The sequence below is a fragment of the Lissotriton helveticus genome, chromosome 2_1 (assembly GCF_964261635.1).
Source record: "Lissotriton helveticus chromosome 2_1, aLisHel1.1, whole genome shotgun sequence".
In the NCBI taxonomy this organism is placed as follows: domain Eukaryota; kingdom Metazoa; phylum Chordata; class Amphibia; order Caudata; family Salamandridae; genus Lissotriton; species Lissotriton helveticus.
This window is the reverse complement of record NC_136059.1, coordinates 414,486,798-414,507,601: the sequence shown is the minus strand read 5'-3', so window position 1 is coordinate 414,507,601 and position 20,804 is coordinate 414,486,798.

Here is a 20,804-nt window from a genome sequence, read left to right as displayed (position 1 = left end):
AGATCTGGGTTTGATCCATCACCGTTCTTTAGCCCACTCTGCCACCCCAGTTCAGACGTGGCTACATGCAAATCAGTCTGACCCTGTGCCTCATGGGAACAGTCCAGCCCGAACTGCCAAGCCATGCCTTCACTGGATCGGAAACAAGCTTCCGAGGACCGGTTTCTGCCATTACAGCCGTCTTCAGTCCGGCTTACTTGAATCCAGTGGCAAAGTAAGCAAGGGACTCACGTCTGAGCATACCCTGCCACACTTATGGCGGCCAAAAGCGGTACAAAAGGGGGTGGTGATGGACGGAGCATCTGAATCAATCAAACACTCACACCCAGTCAAAAGATCTGGGTTTAATCCATCACCGTTCTTTAGCCCACTCTGCCACCCCAGTTCCGACATGGCTATATGCAAATCAGTCTGACCTTGTGCCTCATGGGAACAGTCCAGCCCAAACTGCCAAGCCATGTCTTCCCTGGACCGGAAACAAGCTTCCGAGGACCGGTTTCTGGCATTCCAGCCGTCTTCAGCCCGACTTGCTTGAATCCAGTGGCAAAGTGAGCAAGGGACTCACGTCTGAGCATACCCTGCCACACTTATGGCATCCAAAAGCGGTACAAAAGGGGGTGGTGATGGACGGAGCATCTGAATCAATCAAACACTCACACCCAGTCAAAAGATCTGGGTTTAATCCATCACCGTTCTTTAGCCCACTCTGCCACCCCAGTTCAGACATGGCTATATGAAAATCAGTCTGAACCTATGCCTCATGAGAACAGTCCAGCCCGAACTGCCAAGCCATGTCTTCCCTGGACCGGAAACAAACTTCCGAGGACCGGTTTCTGGCATTCCAGCCGTCTTCAGCGCTGAGACGAGAAGCTATCTGTTGCTCAATCCCCACAAAAGAGCGTTCGGGGGCAAGCAACAGTAGATATTCGACATGGAGAAATCCCATACAGCTGCAAACATCTTGGAAGACTTAAACAACAAAGAATTTGAATGACTCTAATCAAAAGGTTTCAGAATTGATGTTGCTAACACAGACAGCCAATAATTACAGTAATATTGTTAAAGCCAAGGCAGATCATGGCTATTTCAGGGTCCTCTGTTAGGCACATTGCATCAACATCATTGTGCAAGACTATTGCTTCTGTTTTACAATCTGTTGGCCTTCTCTTCTCCTGCACAAGAGGTGAAAGCTCCATAATATTCCAGCTTACCTTACCGGACTGCTTCAGCCAGGCACTAAAGATTGACAGACAATCCAAGAAGAATGCAGATGCACCTACAAATCTGGCAATACAGTGACATATTTCTTTGAACAATCATTTTTTAGAACTGTGTAGGTTCACTTCACTGCTCCATAAAGTACTATTGCTAGTTTTTGTTATCATCTCAGGTCTTCTTAGTTGTATCCTTGATGGCACGATCCACCACAGCACAGTTCCCCCTCTCAAGATACTCACTTGGAATGTCAGAGGCCATGGGGACAAAATCAAGAGAGGGCTAGTGTTACGAGCAATTAAGCGACAGGGCCCAGCACTGGTTTTACTCCAAGAGACACACCTTACGGGAAAGGCATGCCAAGCTCTTGATAGACGGGGCTATAGAATGGCGGCACACTCAGAGTTCACCTCTGGATCAAGGGGGACAGGTATACTGGTGAGGAAGACCTCTCCTTTCATTGTTCTACAACACAGGATAGACGATCAGGGCCGATTTGCGGCGATCCATGGGCAATGGGAAGGCCGAATTCTAAATATAGTGTCAGTTTATATACCGCTGGCCCTTCAATCAATTGCATTACCAGCACTGGGAGAGTTTTTACTTAATCTTCTGCAAGGAGACACCATCATTGGGGGGGACTTTAACTCTATAGTAGATCTGATACAAGATACATTCCCCATACGGACGCGTGCACCCGGATCCTCCAGTCTCTCGGGCTTTCTGGGAGCAATGGTACTTGCGGATGTCTGGCGGCACAAAAACCCCACAGCGAAACAGTATACCTACCACTCTCCAGTCCACAATAGTTTGTACCGCATAGACTATTTCCTGGTGCTGGGCAACGGCTTGAGCGACATTGACACCATTGATCTGCTGCCCAGGGGCATATCGGATCACTCACCAGTGGTCATGACCCTCTCCAGCTGGGAGAAGACTCGAAAACGGGTTTACCCCATATATCCCTCCTATCTCAAGGTCCCTAAAATTAGAAAAGACCTCAAGACAGCAACCACCTATTATTTTGCTGAAAATGCATTGTCGGTCACTTCTCCCTCAATCCTGTGGGAAGCTTACAAAACAGTCCTGCGAGGACAGGCAATTGCTACCATTACAGGACACAAACAAACACACCGGCGGGAACTCTCAGAACTAGAATTATCACTTCACACAGCAAACGTGACCCATATGACGGATCCCACGACGGATTCCGCCCATACGCTGAAACTCTGCCAACAGCAATACCAGAACCATATTAAAATACAAGTCGCTGACGATATCAATAGTACGGCCCATAGAATTTATGATATTGGAGACAAGGCATGGAAAATGCTGACATGGTTAGAAAAGAGAGGAAGGAGTATCAGAGGCATACAACAATTACGTACCCGGGAGGGACAGCTGCGGCCGCACCCTGAGGACATAGTGAGTACACTAGCGGAACATTTCCAGGCAGTTTATACCCCAGAAAGAGAGGTTACGGAACGGGCGGCACTAGATTCCCTCAATCACATAGCAGTTCCGACGCTTCTGCCAGAAGCGGTCCTCGAGCTGGACGCAGACCTGACACCGGAGGAAATGCAATGATTCAAAAAGGGGGGTGGTGATGGACAGAGTATCTGAATTAAGCAGAACACTCCTACCCAGTCAAAAGATCAGGGCTTGATCCATCACCGTTTTTTGCTCACTGCACCATCCCAGTTCAGAACCTGGCTACATGCAAATTAGTCTGGCCCTGGCCCAGTGCATCATGGGAACAGGGCAGACCAAACTACCAAGCCAATTCTTTACTAGGAAGGAAACAAGCTTCCGGGGACCGGTTTCTGGCATTGCAGCCTTCTTCGGCCCGGCTTGCTTGAATCCTGATGGTGCAATGAGCAAGGGACTCACATCTGAGTATACCCTTCCACACTTGTGGTGGCTTAAACGATTCAAAAAGGGGGGTGGTGATGGACAGAGTATCTGAATTAAGCAGAACACTCCTACCCAGTCAAAAGATCAGGGCTTGATCCATCACCGTTTTTTAGCTCACTGCACCATCCCAGTTCAGAACCTGGCTACATGCAAATTAGTCTGGCCCTGGCCCAGTGCATCATGGGAACAGGGCAGACCAAACTACCAAGCCAATTCTTTACTGGGAAGGAAACAAGCTTCCGGGGACCGGTTTCTGGCATTGCAGCCTTCTTCGGCCCGGCTTGCTTGAATCCTGATGGTGCAATGAGCAAGGGACTCACATCTGAGTATACCCTTCCACACTTGTGGTGGCTTAAACAATTCAAAAAGGGGGGTGGTGATGGACAGAGTATCTGAATTAAGCAGAACACTCCTACCCAGTCAAAAGATCAGGGCTTGATCCATCACCGTTTTTTAGCTCACTGCACCATCCCAGTTCAGAACCTGGCTACATGCAAATTAGTCTGGCCCTGGCCCAGTGCATAATGGGAACAGGGCAGACCAAACTACCAAGCCAATTCTTTACTGGGAAGGAAACAAGCTTCCGGGGACCGGTTTCTGGCATTGCAGCCTTCTTCGGCCCGGCTTGCTTGAATCCTGATGGTGTAATGAGCAAGGGACTCACATCTGAGTATACCCTTCCACACTTGTGGTGGCTTAAACGATTCAAAAAGGGGGGTGGTGATGGACAGAGTATCTGAATTAAGCAGAACACTCCTACCCAGTCAAAAGATCAGGGTTTGCTCCATCACCGTTTTTTAGCTCACTGCACCATCCCAGTTCAGAACCTGGCTACATGCAAATTAGTCTGGCCCTGGCCCAGTGCATCATGGGAACAGGGCAGACCAAACTACCAAGCCAATTCTTTACTGGGAAGGAAACAAGCTTCCGGGGACCGGTTTCTGGCATTGCAGCCTTCTTCGGCCCGGCTTGCTTGAATCCTGATGGTGCAATGAGCAAGGGACTCACATCTGAGTATACCCTTCCACACTTGTGGTGGCTTAAACGATTCAAAAAGGGGGGTGGTGATGGACAGAGTATCTGAATTAAGCAGAACACTCCTACCCAGTCAAAAGATCAGGGCTTGATCCATCACCGTTTTTTAGCTCACTGCACCATCCCAGTTCAGAACCTGGCTACATGCAAATTAGTCTGGCCCTGGCCCAGTGCATCATGGGAACAGGGCAGACCAAACTACCAAGCCAATTCTTTACTGGGAAGGAAACAAGCTTCCGGGGACCGGTTTCTGGCATTGCAGCCTTCTTCGGCCCGGCTTGCTTGAATCCTGATGGTGCAATGAGCAAGGGACTCACATCTGAGTATACCCTTCCACACTTGTGGTGGCTTAAACGATTAAAAAAGGGGGGTGGTGATGGACAGAGTATCTGAATTAAGCAGAACACTCCTACCCAGTCAAAAGATCAGGGCTTGATCCATCACCGTTTTTTAGCTCACTGCACCATCCCAGTTCAGAACCTGGCTACATGCAAATTAGTCTGGCCCTGGCCCAGTGCATCATGGGAACAGGGCAGACCAAACTACCAAGCCAATTCTTTACTGGGAAGAAAACAAGCTTCCGGGGACCGGTTTCTGGCATTGCAGCCTTCTTCGGCCCGGCTTGCTTGAATCCTGATGGTGCAATGAGCAAGGGACTCACATCTGAGTATACCCTTCCACACTTGTGGTGGCTTAAACGATTCAAAAAGGGGGGGGGGGGTGATGGACAGAGTATCTGAATTAAGCAGAACACTCCTACCCAGTCAAAAGATCAGGGCTTGATCCATCACCGTTTTTTAGCTCACTGCACCATCCCAGTTCAGAACCTGGCTACATGCAAATTAGTCTGGCCCTGGCCCAGTGCATCATGGGAACAGGGCAGACCAAACTACCAAGCCAATTCTTTACTGGGAAGGAAACAAGCTTCCGGGGACCGGTTTCTGGCATTGCAGCCTTCTTCGGCCCGGCTTGCTTGAATCCTGATGGTGCAATGAGCAAGGGACTCACATCTGAGTATACCCTTCCACACTTGTGGTGGCTTAAACGATTCAAAAAGGGGGGTGGTGATGGACAGAGTATCTGAATTAAGCAGAACACTCCTACCCAGTCAAAAGATCAGGGCTTGATCCATCACCGTTTTTTAGCTCACTGCACCATCCCAGTTCAGAACCTGGCTACATGCAAATTAGTCTGGCCCTGGCCCAGTGCATAATGGGAACAGGGCAGACCAAACTACCAAGCCAATTCTTTACTGGGAAGGAAACAAGCTTCCGGGGACCGGTTTCTGGCATTGCAGCCTTCTTCGGCCCGGCTTGCTTGAATCCTGATGGTGCAATGAGCAAGGGACTCACATCTGAGTATACCCTTCCACACTTGTGGTGGCTTAAACGATTCAAAAAGGGGGGTGGTGATGGACAGAGTATCTGAATTAAGCAGAACACTCCTACCCAGTCAAAAGATCAGGGCTTGATCCATCACCGTTTTTTAGCTCACTGCACCATCCCAGTTCAGAACCTGGCTACATGCAAATTAGTCTGGCCCTGGCCCAGTGCATAATGGGAACAGGGCAGACCAAACTACCAAGCCAATTCTTTACTGGGAAGGAAACAAGCTTCCGGGGACCGGTTTCTGGCATTGCAGCCTTCTTCGGCCCGGCTTGCTTGAATCCTGATGGTGCAATGAGCAAGGGACTCACATCTGAGTGTACCCTTCCACACTTGTGGTGGCTTAAACGATTCAAAAAGGGGGGTGGTGATGGACAGAGTATCTGAATTAAGCAGAACACTCCTACCCAGTCAAAAGATCAGGGCTTGATCCATCACCGTTTTTTAGCTCACTGCACCATCCCAGTTCAGAACCTGGCTAAATGCAAATTAGTCAGGCCCTGGCCCAGTGCATCATGGGAACAGGGCAGACCAAACTACCAAGCCAATTCTTTACTGGGAAGGAAACAAGCTTCCGGGGACCGGTTTCTGGCATTGCAGCCTTCTTCGGCCCGGCTTGCTTGAATCCTGATGGTGCAATGAGCAAGGGACTCACATCTGAGTATACCCTTCCACACTTGTGGTGGCTTAAACAATTCAAAAATGGGGGTGGTGATGGACAGAGTATCTGAATTAAGCAGAACACTCCTACCCAGTCAAAAGATCAGGGCTTGATCCATCACCGTTTTTTAGCTCACTGCACCATCCCAGTTCAGAACCTGGCTACATGCAAATTAGTCTGGCCCTGGGCCAGTGCATCATGGGAACAGGGCAGACCAAACTACCAAGCCAATTCTTTACTGGGAAGGAAACAAGCTTCCGGGGACCGGTTTCTGGCATTGCAGCCTTCTTCGGCCTGGCTTGCTTGAATCCTGATGGTGCAATGAGCAAGGGACTCACATCTGAGTATACCCTTCCTCACTTGTGGTGGCTTAAACGATTCAAAAAGGGGGGTGGTGATGGACAGAGTATCTGAATTAAGCAGAACACTCCTACCCAGTCAAAAGATCAGGGCTTGATCCATCACCGTTATTTAGCTCACTGCACCATCCCAGTTCAGAACCTGGCTACATGCAAATTAGTCTGGCCCTGGCCCAGTGCATCATGGGAACAGGGCAGACCAAACTACCAAGCCAATTCTTTACTGGGAAGGAAACAAGCTTCCGGGGACCGGTTTCTGGCATTGCAGCCTTCTTCGGCCCGGCTTGCTTGAATCCTGATGGTGCAATGAGCAAGGGACTCACATCTGAGTATACCCTTCCACACTTGTGGTGGCTTAAACGATTCAAAAAGGGGGGTGGTGATGGGCAGAGTATCTGAATTAAGCAGAACACTCCTACTCAGTCAAAAGATCAGGGCTTGATCCATCACCGTTTTTTAGCTCACTGCACCATCCCAGTTCAGAACCTGGCTACATGCAAATTAGTCTGGCCCTGGCCCAGTGCATCATGGGAACAGGGCAGACCAAACTACCAAGCCAATTCTTTACTGGGAAGGAAACAAGCTTCCGGGGACCGGTTTCTGTCATTGCAGCCTTCTTCGGCCCGGCTTGCTTGAATCCTGATGGTGCAATGAGCAAGGGACTCACATCTGAGTATACCCTTCCACACTTGTGGTGGCTTAAACGATTCAAAAAGGGGGGTGGTGATGGACAGAGTATCTGAATTAAGCAGAACACTCCTACCCAGTCAAAAGATCAGGGCTTGATCCATCACCGTTTTTTAGCTCACTGCACCATCCCAGTTCAGAACCTGGCTACATGCAAATTAGTCTGGCCCTGGCCCAATGCATCATGGGAACAGGGCAGACCAAACTACCAAGCCAATTCTTTACTGGGAAGGAAACAAGCTTCCGGGGACCGGTTTCTGGCATTGCAGCCTTCTTCGGCCCGGCTTGCTTGAATCCTGATGGTGCAATGAGCAAGGGACTCACATCTGAGTATACCCTTCCACACTTGTGGTGGCTTAAACGATTCAAAAAGGGGGGTGGTGATGGACAGAGTATCTGAATTAAGCAGAACACTCCTACCCAGTCAAAAGATCAGGGCTTGATCCATCACGTTTTTTTAGCTCACTGCACCATCCCAGTTCAGAACCTGGCTACATGCAAATTAGTCTGGCCCTGGCCCAGTGCATCATGGGAACAGGGCAGACCAAACTACCAAGCCAATTCTCTACTGGGAAGGAAACAAGCTTCCGGGGACCGGTTTCTGGCATTGCAGCCTTCTTCGGCCCAGCTTGCTTGAATCCTGATGGTGCAATGAGCAAGGGACTCACATCTGAGTATACCCTTCCACACTTGTGGTGACTTTCCAGAGGAAATGCAGCGGGCGATTCCGTCAATACAATCCGGGAAAGCTCTGGGCCCGAACGGGATCCCCATAGAATGGTACAACCTAATGTCCAATGAGCTCAGTAAACCACTGTTGGCCGTGGATACTGAGAGCTTGGCGAAGGCGGAACTCCCGCTGGACCAACGTACTGCAACGATTGAGGCTATACCGAAGCCCGGTAAGCCCCTGATGGTTTGTTCATCATATCGCCCGATCTCCATTCTCAACGCAGAAGCAAAAATTCTTGCTAAACTGTTAGCTAATAGACTAATGACCCATCTCCCTCTGTTGATCCACCCTGTTCAATCGGGCTTCATGCCTAACAGAAGCACGGCCCTAAATCTCAGCCGGGTTCATGGAATCCTGGCAAGCGCTCCTTTATTGTCGGAATCGGCAGTGATCCTCTCTTTAGATGCCAAAATGGCGTTCGATATGGTGGAATAGGATTATTTATTCGCAGTCCTATCCCATATGGGATTTGACCCCAAATACATTGCCTGGGTCCGCCTCCTGTTCACCAACCCAGTTGCTCAAGTGACCGCTAACTGCCACATTTCACACACGTTTCCATTGGCGAGGGGCACCCGACAGGGTTGTCCTCTGTCCCCCTTGCTCTTTGCTCTGGTTTTGGAGCCACTGGCAACGCTGATTAGGTCAACGCCGTTATTGAAGGGGATCAGTTGGAATGAGGGATGGGAGGACCGAGAATCGCTCTATTCCGACGATATGTTAATCTACTTAACGGATCCGGAATGGGGCATCCCAGCACTCCTTATGCTCTGTGATGATCATGGGCAAACATCTGGCTACACACTAAATTGGTCGAAATCGGTGATCTACGTTTTGAAAGGGCCACAGCCCTCGCTAGAAGCGGATTTCCCACTCCTGCTGACATCGGGCTCCTTCAAATATCTTGGTATATATATCACTGACAATGCTACGGAATTCTTCAGCAAAAATCTAAAACCTCCCCTGGAACGTCTGCGCGCGGACGTGAAGCATTGGGCGACCTTACCATTGACCCTTCTCGGTCGAGCTGCTCTCTATAAAATGATGGCGCTCCCGAGGTTCCTATACGCCCTAGAGAATACCCCTTATCAGGTTCAGCCGCGCTACTTCCAACAGGTCACAGCGTTGGTTTCCAACCTATTATGGAATAACCGGCCGGCGATTCATTGCCCATATCAAATTGAATAGGAGCTGGTATGAAGGAGGAATTGCACTGCACAATCTGCAGCTGTATTACTGGGCTTCACAACTCAAAATAGTAAATCAATGTGTCCATGCACCGCAGGAAGACCCAGCCTACAGGGCCGATAGGGCACAATTGGTAACCAATAGCATGCTGGCCGTTCTTTACAACAAACATCAGGCAACGAAACTGTTAGAGCCCACGAGGCACACAGGCATGTTATGTTACACGGCACAAGCGAAACTAGGATGGAGGGGGAAGATCACTAAACTCACACCTCTCTGGGACACTAAGACACTGGGGCGTCTGAGACAGAGTAAAGGGTTTGCACAGTGGGACAGCAAAGGCATTTCTTCAGTGGGGGACATGTGGGACAAGGGCACTGTGGTCCCATTCACCCTACTCCAGCGACAATACGACCTGGGACCCAACGAGCTTTACAGATACGTGCAAATCAGACACGCATTATTGCAGGCAATACCAGCAGACACCGACATTCCGGACTCCTCACCACTGGAGGACAGATTACTCACGGATTATATGCAACACGGGGCTACTTCCCTTACATATTGGAAACTACTCAATAACCTACCAGACCCTACACTGCACTTGCGAGAGCGTTGGGCAGAGGAGATTGGTGAAGTAGACGATTCGGAATGGAATGAGGCATTGGCATTCCCGAGGGAGGTGGGCATCTCAGCCAAATTCAGATTAGTTCAACTTAAAATCCTACACCGCATATATTACACTAGGCCCCTGCTCCACAAGCTACATAGAGCACCACACCCATATTGTCTTTGTGGCTGCGGAGAGGAAGGTATGTTGCTCCACACACTCTGGGATTGCCCACTCATAGCTGAGTACTGGCGTCAAGTGATGCATACTCTCTCGCAGGCCCTCGAGGTTTCCCTGGTTCCAGAACCACCTAAATGTCTATTAAACATATGGGACCCGACCGACTTATCTAGATATGGCCGCATATGGGGCACACTAGCCATAATGGTAGCGAAACGTGACATCACTCAAAAATGGAGCACATCTGATCTTCCCACGGTGTCACAGTGGTGCAGAAACATGGATGCCCTGATGTTTACGGAGCGGGCAGTGTATGTTATCAGAGCGTGTCCCCGTAAGTGGAACAGAGTGTGGTCTGCCTGGAATACATACAGAGGAGACATATGCGATCCGCTGCCAGAAGATGATAGCGTTAGCTCAGACGAAGAGGGGGAGAGTGACTAGATAGCGCATGTAAGGAGTAGTAGGCAGAGTGGGGAACATTGTGATATACCACTTAACACAGAATTCTTAACGCCTCCGTTTTCATTTACGTATATGTCCAATAATGTGTATTACCATGACTGTGGTGACATCCAACATGTAAGTTTGATATCTTGAACCTAAGTTGCAAGTTTGTTGACAAAAAAGAAAAATATAAAAAGCACTAGACCTATGGCTTATCCGATATGTGAACTTGATACTACCAAGTACGCTTAATAATGTGACGCCGCCGGACCCCAGGGTTGTCGGCTAAATGGCTGTGTATTACTCCAGCAGTATTGGTAAGCATCCACTAATGTTGCGGCCGGCCCCCGGGGTTGTAGGCCATATGCCGTATTTTTCAATGAGTGTACAATAAAGGTCTTTAAAAAAAAAAAAACACCAACTCTGTATTTTCTTACAATCAAGTTGCTTGTGATGGGTAATACTTTGATTAATCCTACAGTTGGAGTTCACTTAGGTGAAAGTGGGACCTCGGTTGTGGTACCTTCCCTGTTAGCACTCTAGCCTGCTACTACTACCACGATCATAAGATGGCACCTTGGAGAAACCCTGCCGTAAGAAGACTGAGGGGCATATTTACAAACCTCCATCACCACAGGAACGTAACTTTTAAAGACTTTTCTGTAGCGATATAGGCTTTCCCTTATTTACAAGTAAGTGCTATGCCGCTTAACATGGCTTAATGTTGCCTTGTAAATAAGGCACCCTTTTACACTATGCTTAGTGTGAAAGGGGTGGGCAATGGGTGTTACGGTGAGAGTTCCGCCACAATGCCTAACAATTTTGACACTGCCCCATATTTACAAGGTTGGTGTAAAAATTGGGCAGTGCCAACATTAAGACAAGGAGGAATGCTTTATTTATCCTTGTTTTTACTGTTTCTACCTGTACTGCATTGTGCAGCACACATAGAAAGAGCACAATGCCATGCATGATTATGTATGTGCATGAAGGTGTCCCTTCCTGCACATAAACAATAATCTTTAGAAATTATGAGTTGCAACTTCTATGGGTGTTGCACAAACCAGCACACATAGCAATTACAAATCACCATTTAAGATTGTTTATGTGCCGGAAGGGACACCTTCCTGCACATATACATTAATTTCCACAATGCAGGCACCCTTGCACTCCGGTGCAAGGGTGCCTGCATTGGCGCTAAGTAGCTGTTATTAACTCCAGTGCAGGGCCAAACGCAGTGCTGCACCGTATTGTTGTAAATACAATGCAGCCCTGCATTTTCCAAAGTAGAGGATTGCTGGTTAAAGCCAAGGAAGCTAATATCATGCTCCGCATCGTCCTTTGTAATTATACCCCTAAGAGAGGTAGTAGCCCTCGCTTCATCTATTCAGGTAAAAGAACTATGGAGTGTTGTTGTATCCAATAAAAGCAATGGCAATCCCTTACAGTGGTCAATATTGGTAGAGACGGCAGTAGGTGGCAAGGGTATAACTAACTGGTATACACCTCTTTAAGCTGATTTATAAAGCTGGCTGTGCTTAAAGGCAGCAGTACAAAGTAAAACACCCCCAAAAAGATTTGAGGCATAAGTAAGTAAGTAAAATCATTATTTATTACCCTTAAATTATTTTGAACAATGAAACCCACAACAGGCCCACCCCTCTCCTCAAAACAAATTACCCCATCCCCAACCAATGTCCAAAGAAAAGTTAAATGTCCAGACCCTGGTCCCAACTCTATTTGCCACCTTCTCCACTCACAACTAAAATCCCACCCGCCAAAACAAAAAAATTAAAAAAGAGGGTTTCCTCTACGTGGGTCTGGAGGCGATCAAGATTCTGCTTCATCCAGGCCATCCTCTGTTCTAATTGCCGCTGTACACTGTAGGAGGTGGTGCAGCAACTGGCAGTCTGAGCGGGAGAGCCGGCAGCAGAGGTTAACCTCTTCACGTGCCGCTGTGCTCATGACGAGCTGAGCTCGTCATGATAGGTGCGGCGCTCACACGCTGGGCTAATTCCCACACTGTGCTGAGCGTTCTATTAAAACGGGCATGGTCATGACAAGCTCAGCTTGTCATGAGCACAGCGACAACGTGCTGCGTGTCTAGCTGAGCTCATCATGAGCACAGCGGTGCTGCGCGCGCCCCCCCCCAGCACGGGGGAATTAGCCCTGCGGGGAAGGGGTTAAGGCCCTTGACAGCTGGCGGCGGCGCTGGTGGTGATGCTGCCAGGAGGCTTGCGGTCTGTGGTTGGCGGGAGGCACAGGAGCCCAGGACAGAGCCTCTTCTTCTTCCACAGCCCCCTGCCAGTGATATTCTTGCAGGATTGTCTCAAGGGTCTGCCACTGCTATTGCTAATGCTAAGGCTGCTATTTCCTGCCTTGCTGAAGGTTGTGGCGGACCAGCAGGAGTAGCTATATTAAGGAAAAACCAAAAAGAAAAAAGGCAGATTGTAAACAATGCTCTGTGCAAGCAATTATTGAAAATTAAATAGTGGCACAGTAGCAGTGTATTGCTGGTCCCTTAAGGCCATTGGAATGTAATTTGATTAGGAGAGTAACAGGGCCCTTTTTTACCCACACATACCTCACATAAAAAACATTGACTGGCTGAACAGAATTAAGGCGAAAAAAACAAATAACAGAGTGATTTTCTTTTTTCTTTTAAAAACTTTCCCAGTCAAGAACTAGACCAACACTTTTTGTGGAAAAATTAAAATACATTCCTTCTCATTAAAGAGTAAAGCATTATGCACTATGGCGTACACGTGCTAAATTAATGGAGGCATGCTGGCCAGAGCCTTGGGTACTTTTATACTCTCTGCAGTCTGCAGATGGAGCAGCTGTAATGGAGAATTATCTTACTTCATTTCCAATGGCCCTGTTCTTCTCCAAATGCCTTTCAAATTCTACCCAGACTCCAAACAGGGAGGGGAATAATAAATAAGATAGTACGTCACACACATCAAAATGCAGATATCGTGTCTGCCATAACTAGACGGTGGGAAAAATGATTCATTTCACCACAGGGAAAGGAATGGGACTTATAGGTTCTATTTGGCACATTCATCACAGAGTATTCCATCTGCCAAACTTGGATTCAGGCACTTAGGGCCCCATTCATCAAACTAAAAACTGGTCGCAAACAAGCAGATTCTCAGAATCTGCCCCTTTGCGATCTGTATTTTTGCATTTGAGATGCATCATCCAAAATGCAAAAATCGCAATTTAAGGAATCTCAGAATTTGCAATTACTTAACTTGCAATTGCAATTAAGGAATCTCAAAATGCGTTTCCTTAAATGCAATGCATGATGCAGATTGAAATAGTGATTTCGCTATTAGGGGTCGCAAATTACCATCAAATGAACCTTGCCGTTAATTTGCAAAAAAATTTAAAAATGCATTAAAGTGCATTTTTCAAAGTTACATGTTACACACACACATGCCCTTGGGACATGTGTGTGCGAAATATGGGTTCACATTACAATTTCATGGTTCCAACAGGGTGTCCTTTTTGCACCCTTGCACCCTTGAAATTGCCCATAGGAATGAATGGGAAGCCATTCCTTAATTGAGACTCACAATTTGCGAGTCGGAATTAAGGAATGTTTAGGAATCGCTATTTTTTTGGGGCGATTTCTACATGCATGAGCTTTTGCGATTCCATAATTGCGATTCCTTAATAATCACAATTAAGGAATCACAAAGCCAAACTTGATGCATGTAGGGGTTAGTCCAATTTTACTCCTTGGCCTTGCCCTCAACCACAAATTTTATTCCAACAAATTATTTCGCTTGGCAGTAGGGAAAGGAAACACAACTTTCTTTACTGTACTTTTCCTTGGTGAGCAAAATAACGATGGATTAAACCCAGATCTGTGACTGGGGGTGAATGTTTTGCCATGTGCAACATTCCGTCCATCATCTTGTGTGTTTTGCTGTTCACCCTATGTGGGAAGGGTATGCCCAGACGTGGGTCCTGTGCTCACTACGCCACTGGAGTCAAGCTATCCTGGCTGAAGACGGCTGATAAAGTGATACAAAAGGATGTGGTGATGGACGGAGAATCTGAACCAATCAAACACTCACACCCAGTCAACAGATCTGGGTTTAATCAATCACCGTTCTATAGCCCACTCTGCCACCCCAGTTCAGACATGGCCATATGCAAATCAGTCTCACCCTGTGCCTCATGGGAACAGTCCAGCCCGAACTGCCAAGCCATGCCTTCCCTGGACCGGAAACAAGCTTCCTAGGACCGGTTTCTGGCATTACAGCCGTCTTCAGCCAGGCTTGCTTGAATCCAGTGGCAAAGTGAGCAGGGGACTCATGTCTGAGCATACCCTGCCAACTTATTGTGAACAAAGCGGTACAAAAGGGGGTGGTGATGGATGGAGAATCTGAACCAATCAAACACTCACACCCAGTCAACCGATCTGGGTTTAATCCATCACCGTTCTTTAGCCCACTTTGCCACCCCATTTCCGACATGGCCATATGCAAATCAGTCTGACCCTGTGCCTCATGGGAACAGTCCAGCCCAAACTGCCAAGCCATGCCTTCCCTGGACCGGAAACAAGCCTCCTAGGACCGGTTTCTGGCATTACAGCCATCCTCAGCCAGGCTCGCTTGAATCCAGTGGCAAAGTGAGCAAGGGACTCACGTCTGAGCTTACCCTGCCAACTTATGGCGAACAGAGCGGTACAAAAGGGGGTGGTGATGGACGGAAAATCTGAACCAATCAAACACTCACACCCAGTCAACATATCTGGGTTTAATCCATCACCGTTCTTTAGCCCACTCTGCCACCCCAGTTCAGACATGGCCATATGCAAATCAGTCTGACCCTGTGCCTCATGGGAACAGTCCAGCCCGAACTGCCAAGCCGTGCCTTCCCCGGACCGGAAACAAGCTTCCTAGGACCGGTTTCTGGCATTACACCCGTCTTCAGCCAGGCTTGCTTGAATCCAGTTGCAAAGTGAGCAAGGGACTCACGTCTGAGCATACCCTGCCAACTTATGGCGAACAAAGTGGTACAAAGGGGGGTGGTGATGGACGGAGAATATGAACCAATCAAACACTCACACCCAGTCAACAGCTCTGGGTTTAATCCATCACCGTTCTTTAGCCCACTCTGCCACCCCAGTTCAGACATGGCCATATGCAAATCAGTCTGACCCTGTGCCTCATGGGAACAGTCCAGCCCGAACTGCCAAGCCATGACTTCCCTGGACCGGAAACAAGCTTCCTAGGACCGGTTTCTGGCATTACAGCCGTCTTCAGCCAGGCTTGCTTGAATCCAGTGGCAAAGTGAGCAAGGGACTCACGTCTGAGCATACCCTGCCAACTTATGGCGAACAAAGCGGTACAAAAGGGGGTGGTGATGGACGGAGAATCTGAACCAATCAAACACTCACACCCAGTCAACAGATCTGGGTTTAATCCATCACCGTTCTGAAGACGACTGATAGCCAGTAACCGGTCCTAGGATGCTTGATTCCGGTCCAGGGAAGACATGGCTTGACAGTTCGGCCTGGACTGTTCCCATGAGGCACAGGGTCAAGACTTATTTACATATGGCCATGTCTGAACTGGGGTGGCTTGGTGAGCAAAATAACGATGGATTAAACCCAGATCTGTGACTGGGGGTGAATGTTTTGCCAATGTGCAACATTCCGTCCATCATCTTGTGTGTTTTGCTGTTCTTAATGAGTGGCACATTCAGGGCTGCAGGCCGTGTAGTAGCATTTAATTTACAGGTCCTGGGTACATGTAGCTCCACTTTACTAGGGACTCACAAGTAAATTACATGTGCCAAATGGGTATATGCCAATTTCACCATGCATAAATGAGAGAGCACATGCACTTTAGTACTGGTTATCAGTTGTAGAATCCACAGATTTTGGAGGGCAACAAAAACACAAAAAATGAGGAATTAAGGTAAAGGGTTTGGGGGAAGACCATCCTAAGCTGACAGGTCTAACACGTACCAGCTCACTCACCTTTTTAAAGTTACTCTGCTGTGTGCTTAAGTCACCATTAGCCTACATCGGTCAGATGTAAAGTGCTGCGCAACACACGAGTGGTAACTCTGCACTGGATGTATGTGTCCCTGGAAAGGGCACAATACAGGTATAGAGCAGCGCTGTGCAGCGAGTCCATGGTGAGTACATGTAATGGGTATATGTATACCTGCAAGGAGTACATCACAAGAGGAATGTAGTGCTGTACAGAGCATGCACATTGAATGTATGTACTGCGTGTATGTGTACTTATGAGCAGTGCAAATCATGAAGAGTTAAGTGCTGTGTATCATGCACAGTGAATGTGTGTGCTAGCTGAGTGTGTGCTTTCAAGTGGCACACCATGACACAATACGGAAAGTCTGCAGTACTATGTGGTGCACAGGGTGAATGTGTATGCTGAATGCATGTGTGCTTAGGGTGGCACAATGCACGCATGTAACAGTACTGGTTAGTGTTTCTGCTTTGTGCACAGACTAAGTGCAAGCATGCCTCTAATGGTACACTACATGAAGGGCACTGGGTTACATGTTGGGAAGCCAAGACCTGCTTAATGAAGACAAGAGAAGTAGAGGAATCCCCGGACAAATTAAAGTATTGTTACATCACTATAAGCGCGGTAATTCACACTGGAAAAGGGAGAGAATGACTCCCCTGTGCACTTCAAAGGTTGGCTTTTGATTCAGTAAGAGATCACGGCGAAGGGGCCTGGACACATCTCAGGAAGGCTATAGGGCTGACAGTAGGGCATGGGGGCCCAGGATTAACCTTTTGATGCACATATCACTGCAGCTATCTTCCAGCTGACTTCCAGCTGTGAACTCTGATCACTTCCAAGGCCTGTGATGTGAGACTCTCAGCTTCAAAGTCGCTCCTGCTGTTACAGGCAGCCTTTTAATAGAAAGAGGGAGAGAAGGGTGACCTTCAAAAGAAGTGGAACACCAACATCAAACTTCAAAGACCAAGACCCAAAATCACATTTATGGCCATACTATAAAAGTGTTCCGGGTGAGTGACTGACGTTTGTTGTCCGCTTTACATCCCCCCGGGCACTTTGTTATTATTGAAGGGGCCACAAACGAATGTGCGCCCCCTCCTATAATACCAGTAGCACTGGTGCACATAAAGCGCCAGTGCTATATACAGAGGGTGTTCTCCCATTAACATGGGGGTGTGGCCCCATGCAAATGAAGGAATCCATTTGCCTCTGTGCTTGTGCCATAATGTAGATACGGGGCTGAGGCAAAGAAGCAATCAGGAGGCATACTGACAGTGGGCCCCCTGATGGCAAACCTCTAGAGGCGGTGAAAGGGGTCCCATGGATCCCCCCAGACATCCGCTTGTAGGCGATGCAGTCACTCACTGCATCCGCCTGCAAGGGGATCTCAAATCCCCTAAAAAAGTGCAGGTGGGCTGGGCCTGAACAGTGAAACACAGAGCAGCTTCAAAGCAGCCACCTTGTTTTTCACTGCAAGTTCACAGCTGCAACGTGAGGGCAATGCACTCCATGTAATAGGGTACACTTTCCCTGTTTGCACCCGGTGCACCTTTTTTAAGGAGCACCGGGCTCAAACAGGGAAAGTGCACCCTTTACATAATAGGGCCCTTGGTGTCTGGAAATGTACTATAAGAAGGGTCTGTTGAGACCCTAAAGATTTTTCATCTGCCAAGCAGCAGGATTAGCTGTGTTGAGGGGGAAGCTTTGCAAGAAACCTGCCTGGGACGAGCATTGGTTGCCAAGGCCTGCTGGGTGAGGGGAGTTCACCCAGGGAAACCAAGACCACCTGCTGTGGAGCACCCGTGCCTGCCTGCATGCTAAGACATATGTGCCCTGTGAGGGAGAGAAGAACGTTGGAGGGTCCGGGATCAAGTTGGAACCCAGCCACTCCACGTATCGGGTAATTGCCCATCAACATATTCTAGACAAGACTTCCATATTCTAGTCTGGACCCCATATGACAGGAGAGGGCTGCCATGAAGATAGCCATGAGCCAAGTCCCATCTAGGGCAAGTGAATCATGTATGGTGCCGGTTGTGGTGACCCCTGATGCTGGAGAGTCAAATGTGTCAAAAGTTAACAGTGAGCACTAAGGGCAGATGCCTGTGTGAACCCTAGTGGTGATGACGTTTACCAGGGGGGCAAAATTATTTACAACAAGGGGTGATGATGGACAGAGTCTCTGAATTAAGCAGAGTACTCTCACCCAGTCAAGAGATCAGGGCTAGATCCAACACCGTTTTTTAGCTCATTGCACCATCCCAGTTTCAGAACCTGGCTGTATGCAAATTAGTCTGTCCCTGGCCCAGTGCATCATGGGAACAGGGCAGACCAGACTACAAAAGCCAATTCTTACACTGGGAAGGAAACAAGCTTCCGGGGACCGGTTTCTGCCATTTCAGGCGTCTTCGGCCCGGCTTGCTTGAATCCTGATGGTGCAATGAGCAAGGGACTCACATCTGAGTATACCCTTCCACGCTTAGGGTGGACAAAATTATTTACAACAAGGGGTGGTGATGGACAGAGTCTCTGAATTAAGCAGAGTACTCTCACCCAGTCAAGAGATCAGGGCTAGATCCAACACCGTTTTTTAGCTCATTGCACCATCCCAGTTTCAGAACCTGGCTGTATGCAAATTAGTCTGTTCCTGGCCCAGTGCATCATGGGAACAGGGCAGACCAGACTACAAAAGCCAATTCTTACACTGGGAAGGAAACAAGCTTCCGGGGACCGGTTTCTGCCATTTCAGGCGTCTTCGGCCCGGCTTGCTTGAATCCTGATGGTGCCCTGTTCCCATGATGCACTGGGCCAGGGACAGACTAATTTGCATATAGCCAGGTTCTGAGCTGGGATGGGGCAGTGAGCTAAATAACGGTGATGGATCAAGCCCTGATCTTTGGACTGGGTAAGAGTAGTCTGCTTAATTCAGACACTCTGTTCATCACCACCCCCTTTTCTGAATCGTTTTTGGCCACTATAGGTGTGGCAGGATATACTCAGACATGAGTCCCTTGCTCACTGCTCCATCAGGATTCAAGCAAGCTGGGCCGACGAGGCTGAAATGCCAGAAACTGGTCCCCGGTAGCTTGTCTCCTTTCTGGTGAAGAATTGGCTTGGTAGTTTGGTCTGCCCTGTTCCCATGATGCACTGGGCCAGGGACAGACTAATTTGCATATAGCCAGGTTCTGAGCTGGGATGGGGCAGTGAGCTAAATAACGGTGATGGATCAAGCCCTGATCTTTGGACTGGGTAAGAGTGGTCTGCTTAATTCAGACACTCTGTTCATCACCACCCCCTTTTCTGAATCGTTTTTGGCCACTATAGGTGTGGCAGGGTATACTCAGACATGAGTCCCTTGCTCACTGCTCCATCAGGATTCAAGCAAGCCGGGCCGACGAGGCTGAAATGCCAGAAACCGGTCCCCGGTAGCTTGTCTCCTTTCTGGTGAAGAATTGGCTTGGTAGTTTGGTCTGCCCTGTTCCCATGATGCACTGGGCCAGGGACAGACTAATTTGCATATAGCCAGGTTCTGAGCTGGGATGGGGCAGTGAGCTAAATAACGGTGATGGATCAAGCCCTGATCTTTGGACTGGGTAAGAGTGGTCTGCTTAATTCAGACACTCTGTTCATCACCACCCCCTTTTCTGAATCGTTTTTGGCAACTATAGGTGTGGCAGGGTATACTCAGACATGAGTCCCTTGCTCACTGCTCCATCAGGATTCAAGCAAGCCGGGCCGACGAGGCTGAAATGCCAGAAACCGGTCCCCGGTAGCTTGTCTCCTTTCTGGTGAAGAATTGGCTTGGTAGTTTGGTCTGCCCTGTTCCCATGATGCACTGGGCCAGGGACAGACTAATTTGCATATAGCCAGGTTCTGAGCTGGGATGGGGCAGTGAGCTAAATAACGGTGATGGATCAAGCCCTGATCTTTGGACTGGGTAAGAGTGGTCTGCTTAATTCAGACACTCTGTTCATCACCATCCCCTTTTCTGAATCGTTTTTGGCCACTATAGGTGTGGCAGGGTATACTCAGACATGAGTCCCTTGCTCACTGCTCCATCAGGATTCAAGCAAGCCGGGCCGACGAGGCTGAAATGCCAGAAACCGGTCCCCGGTAGCTTGTCTCCTTTCTGGTGAAGAATTGGTTTGGTAGTTTGGTCTGCCCTGTTCCCATGATGCACTGGGCCAGGGACAGACTAATTTGCATATAGCCAGGTTCTGAGCTGGGATGGGGCAGTGAGCTAAATAACGGTGATGGATCAAGCCCTGATCTTTGGACTGGGTAAGAGTGGTCTGCTTAATTCAGACACTCTGTTCATCACCACCCCCTTTTCTGAATCGTTTACCAGGGGGGCAGCAGTGTTAAGGAGT